This window comes from Bombina bombina, chromosome 5 (genome assembly GCF_027579735.1).
Source record: "Bombina bombina isolate aBomBom1 chromosome 5, aBomBom1.pri, whole genome shotgun sequence".
Classification (NCBI taxonomy): domain Eukaryota; kingdom Metazoa; phylum Chordata; class Amphibia; order Anura; family Bombinatoridae; genus Bombina; species Bombina bombina.
In genome coordinates this window covers 64,575,183-64,581,218 of record NC_069503.1, presented here as the reverse complement: position 1 = coordinate 64,581,218, position 6,036 = coordinate 64,575,183, and the positions used below count along the sequence as shown (strand labels likewise).

General features: G+C 40.8%; 1 pseudogene; it reads right to left on the bottom strand.

The window, feature by feature from the left end:
• Window positions 1-200: 200 nt before the first annotated feature.
• On the bottom strand, window positions 201-1,138 carry LOC128659205 (oocyte zinc finger protein XlCOF6-like; annotated as a pseudogene).
• Window positions 1,139-6,036: the final 4,898 nt, after the last annotated feature.

The following is a 6,036-nucleotide window of genomic DNA, read 5'->3' as shown; positions in this document are numbered from 1 at the left end:
TTTTCCACTCTCTAAACATATGAAAGGTTTCTTCCCTTGAGAATCCTTTCACGAGTTTTCAGAAATTTCATTTGTATAAAACTTTTTGAACACTCTGTACATGTGAAAGGATTTTCTCCTGTGTGAATCCTTTCATGAGTTTTCAGACAATGCATTTGTGTAAAACTTTTTCCACACTCTGTACATGTGAAAGGCTTTTCTCCTGTGTGAATCCTCTCATGTCTTTTCAGATTACTCTTTTGTGTATAACTTTTTCCACACCCTGTACATTTGAAAGGCTTTTCCCCTGTGTGAATCCTCTCATGTTTTTTCAGACAACCCATTTGTGTAAAACTTTTTCCACACTCTGTACATGTGAAAGGATTTTCTCCTGTGTGAATCCTTTCATGAGTTTTCAGACAATGCATTTGTGTAAAACTTTTTCCACACTCTGTACACTTGAAAGGCTTTTCCCCTGTGTGAATTACTTTTCTCCTGTGTGAATCCTCTCATGTTTTTTCAGATTACTCTTTTGTGTATAACTTTTTCCACACTCTGTACATTTGAAAGGCTTTTCCCCTGTGTGAATCCTCTCATGTTTTTTCAGACAACCCATTCGTGTAAAACTTTTTCCACACTCTGTACATGTGAAAGGCTTTTCTCCTGTGTGAATCCTTTCATGAGTTTTCAGACAATGCATTTGTGTAAAACTTTTTCCACACTGTGTACATGTGAAAGGCCTTTCCCCTGTGTGAATCCTTTCATGAGTTTTCAGATCACTCTTTACTGTAAATCCTTTTCCACACTCTGTACATGTAAAATGCTTTTCTCCTGTGTGACTCCTTTCATGAGTTTTCAGACAATGCATTTGTGTAAAACTTTTTCCACACTCTGTACATGTAAAAGGCGTTTTCCCTGTGTGAATCTTTTCATGACTTTTCAGATAATTCATTTGTGTAAAACATTTGCCGCACTCAGTACATGTGTGTGGTTTCTCACCTGTGTGAATTTTGTGGTGTTCTAGTAGAGGAGACTTCCATCTAAAGCTTCTCTCACATTCTGTACATTTGAAAGGTTTCTCCTTTGTATGAACCATTTGGCTAGACTGTAGACTTTTCCCTTCTTTTCTATGTTTTGAAATCTCAGTAAATGTGTGTGGTTTATCCTCTGGGATAATAATTTCACTAGATAAGTCAGAAATGTTGTCCTCTTGTTTGATGACTAAATTACTCTCTGTACATAATGATTGCTGCCCAGTTCCTGCCAATTTACCATCTCTTTAAACATCTGCTGTGATATCCCCAATGTTTGTGAATAGTCATTGGTGTCTAAGACTATTGGAGTTTGCAGTATCATTCTCATGCTTCCTGTAGTGAAGGATGGATATGAACTATTGACGTGTTTGTCTACATAAAAAGAAATGGAATGAAGAAAAATAAGACTGTTTATTCTTTATAATATAATCCATCTAAATAAAAAAACATTATTTTATACTCAAAAATATCTTCCGTTTTGTATTTTTAAATGTATTTACCTGTAAATCACAAATTAAAAAAGCATAACATAGAATGTAAACATTGCTACCTCACAGTAAACTAAATTAATGATTACTGATGAAAAGAAGTTATATGGCCCCATTAAACAAGGTGCATGTGGATAAAGTTCTCAGCCAGGGAACAAGTACATCTGTATTCTGTGCAAGAGAGGTGGCACCCATTGCACAAGCTGGAGAAGTGAAGAAAAAAAGAGAGAGTTGTATGTGTGTACCAGTATGGAAACAGGATAATCATAGAAGTATCCCCAATCCAGGGTACTCACATTTTCATGGAGCACTCAGACAGGCTGGATATTTGACAGCAACCCAGCTCACTGATCTCCCCGATGCAGGAACACTGGAACTCTGGATCACCAGGGACTCAGGAATGTTGGAATATCTGCAGCTGATTGCTCCCAGTGGGAGTGATTGGTATATGATAGGCAGGCAAGGCAAGGTTCCAATATAAAAAGAAAATGTATGCTTAACTGATAAAGTTATTTCTTTTACGATATGACGAGTCCACGGATTTCATCCTCACTTATGGGATTTCACCTCCTGGTCAGCAGGAGGAGGCAAAGTGCACCACAGCAGAGCTGTATATATAGCTCCTCCCTTCCCTCCCACTCCAGTCATTCGACCAAAGTTAGGAAGAGAAAGGAAAAGCCAAAGGTGCAGAGGTGACTGAAGTTTAACAAAAATAAATAAATACCTGTCTTAGAAATGACAGGGTGGGCCGTGGACTCGTCATATCGTAAAAGAAATAAATTTATCAGGTAAGCATAAATTTCCTTTTCTTTTACAAGATGTGACGAGTCAACGGATTTCATCCTTACTTATGGGATACAATACCAAAGCTATAGGACACAGATGAAAGGGAGGGACAAGACAGGAACCTAAACGGAAGGCACCACTGCTTGAAGAACCTTTCTCCCAAAACCAGCCTCAGATGAAGCAAAAGTATCAAATTTGTAAAATTTTAAAAAAAGTGTGAAGAGACGACCAAGTTGCAGCCTTGCAAATCTGTTCAACAGAAGCATCGTTTTTAAATGCCCATGAAGAAGCAACAGCCTTAGTGGAATGAGCCGTAATCCTTTCAAGAGGCTGCTGTCCAGCAGTCTCATATGCCAGATGGATGATACTCTTCAGCCAAAAAGAAAGAGAGGTAGCCGTAGCTTTCTGGCCCCTATGTTTTCCAGAAAAAAACAATAAATAATAAAGATGATTAACAAAATTCTTTAGTTGCCTGCAAGTAAAACTTCACAGCACGGACCACGCCCAAGTTATGCAACAGACGCTCCTTCTTAGAAGAAGGATTAGGACACAATGAAGGAACAACAATTTCCTGATTAATATTCTTATTAGAAACAACCTTGGGAAGGAAACCAGATTTGGTACGTAAAACCACCTTATCAGAATGGAAAATAAGATAAGGAGAGTCACATTGTAACGCTGAAAGCTCAGAAACTCTACGAGCAGAAGAAATAGCAACCAAAAAATAAAACCTTCCAAGATAACAACTTAATATCTATGGAATGCATGTGTTCAAACGGAACCCCTTGAAGAACATTAAGAACTAAATTCAAACTCCAGGGTGGAGCAATTGGTCTAAACACAGGCTTGATCCATGCATATGATTAAGGGCTACTGAGCCCAAAACGTCATGTTTTTACCTCCAGGTACTAATAAAGCTTGAAAGATAAACTACTGTGGTGCTGCTGGATTTTCTTTGATTTGGATATTTGGGAGTCTTTGAGCAGTGGCTCCTCCAGCTTTGCACACCTAATTTGTACCACTGGTGCTTGAGTCATTTGAGACTTTGGACAGGCTTGATCCTAGTCGGAGCCTGACAAAAAGACTGAACGTTTGGAACATCTGCCAAACGCTTGTGTAGTAAAATCGACAAAGCAGAAATTTGTACCTTTAAGGAACTTGCTGACAACCCTCTCTCCAATCCTTCTTGGAGAAAAGATAAAATCCTGAGAATCCTAACTCTACTCCATGAGTAGCCCTTGGATTCACACCAATAAAGATATTCATGCCATATCTTATGGTAGATCTTTCTAGTGACAGGCTTACATGCCTGAATCAAAGTATCAATGACCGAATCAGAGAACCCCTCTTAGATAAAATCAACCGTTCCATCTCCAAGCAGTCAGCTGCAGAGAAACTAGATTCGGATGATGGAAGGGTCCCTGAATGAGAAGGTCCTGCCTCAATGGAAGCTTCCACGGCGGCAGAGAGGACATGTCCACCAGATTGGCATACCAAGTCTTGCGAGGCCATGCAGGAGCGATTAGAATTACAGAAGCCCTCTCCTGTTTGATCCATGCAATTACCCGGGGAAGGAGAGCAAACGGTGGAGACACATAAGCTAGGTTGAACGACCAAGGCACTGCCAAGGCATCTATCAGTTCGGCTTGAGGATCCCTGGACCTGGATCCGTATCTTGGTAGCTTGGCATTCTGACGAGACGTCATCAGATCCAATTCCGGTCTGCCCCATCTGAGAATCAGGGTGGCAAAGACCTCCGGATGGAGTTCCCACTCCCCCGGATGAAATGTCTGTCTGCTTAAAAAGTCCGCTTCCCAGTTGTCCACTCCTGGGATGTAGATTGCTGACAGATAACAAGAGTGAGCTTCCGCCCACCGAATTATCTTGGATACTTCTGTCATCACTAAGGAACTCCTCGTTCCTCCCTGATGATTGATGTAAGCCACAGTCGTGATGTTGTCCGACTGAAATCGGATGAATTTGGCCAAAGCCAACTGAGGCCAAGCCTGAAGTGCATTGAATATTGCTCTCAATTCCAGAATATTGATTGGAAGTAGAGACTCTGATGAGTCCACACCCCCTGAGCCTTCAGGGAATTCCAGACCGCACCCCAACCTAGTAGACTGGCGTCCATTGTCACTATCACCCAAGAGGGTCTGCGGAAGCACGTCCCTTGGGACAGATGATCCGGCGACAACCACCAAAGAAGAGAGTCTCTTGAATCCTGATCCAGATTTATCTGAGGAGACAAATTTGCATAATCTCCATTCCACTGCCCGAGCATGCACAGTTGTAGTGGTCTGAGATGAAAGCGTGCAAACGGAATGATGCCACCATCAATCCAATCACCTCCATGCACTGAGCCACTGATGGTCGAGGATTGGACTGAAGGGCTCAGCATGTATTTAAAATCTTTAACTTTCTGACTTCCGTCACGAAAATTTTCATGGCTATAGAATCTATTAGAGTTCCCAAGAAAGGAACCCTTGTCTGTGGAATTAGTGAACTCTTTTCTAGATTCATCTTCCACCCGTGAGTCCTCAGAAAGGACAGAACCATGTCTGTATGAGACTTTGTCAGTTGGTAAGACGATGCCTGGATCAGAATATCGTCCAGATAAGGCGCTACTGCAATGCCCCACGGCCTGAGAACCACCAGAAGAGACCCTAGAACCTTCGTGAAGATCCTGGGTGCTGTGGCCAACCCAAAGGGAAGAGCCACGAACTGAAAATGTTTGTCCAGGAAGGCAAACCTTAGGAACTGGTGATGATCCTTGTGAATAGGAATATGAAGATATGCATCCTTCAAGTCCACGGTAGTCATATATTGACCCTCCTGGATCAATGGCAGAATTGTTCGAATAGTCTCCATCTTGAAGGATGGGACTCTGAGAAACTTGTTTAGACTCTTTAGAACTAAAATGAGACGAAACGTGCCTTCTTTTTTGGGGACCATGAAAAGATTTGAGTAAAATGCCTGCCTCTGTTCCAGTTTTGGAACGGGACAAATTACACCCATAGTAGAGAGGTCTTTTACACAACGTAAGAACAGTCAATCAAAAGTCCAGTGCACTTAAGCACCAACTGCTTGCTGCCAGGGTTCCTGCAAACCCCTTAACAGATATACACAAAAAAGGAAGCAGCATAAATAATTACCAAGTTTATTATGGCACAAAAAAAGTCCACAACGTTTCGGGGTGTTACCCCTTAATCATGTGAATTCAAAGTAGCACTCAAACATGTCCTTAAATATCTATACACAGGTGTAATTAGGAAACAATTAGCAAACAGCTAATATGTTTAACTTTTTTACTTACATTACACCCTCTAGTGGTAGTCTCCTAGTATTGCATCATTAAATTTTATTATTTCTCAATCATTCAACAAATGACACAAAGAGAACAAAGTGCCCACAAATAACTTAAAAATAGAATTAAAAACATGGAAAGCAGCCTATCAGTATAATAACATCTATTTCATAAGAAAATAGACCAATCCAGTTCTCTGTTCATACCTTTTGGTTGTAAAGTCCCTAACTTGAAGATCCAAAAAGCTTCTCTTCTTTTTAATAAATTCTCCCTATTTCCACCTCTCCTAGGTCTATGTACCTGCTCAATGATTTGAAACCTGAGTTGTGAAATGTTATGTTTGGCCTTAATGAAGTGGTATGCTACAGGGGCATCTAAATCCCCTCTTCTGATACTGGACTTATGTTCGTTCATTCTTTTGCGTGCCTTACGTGTCGTCTCA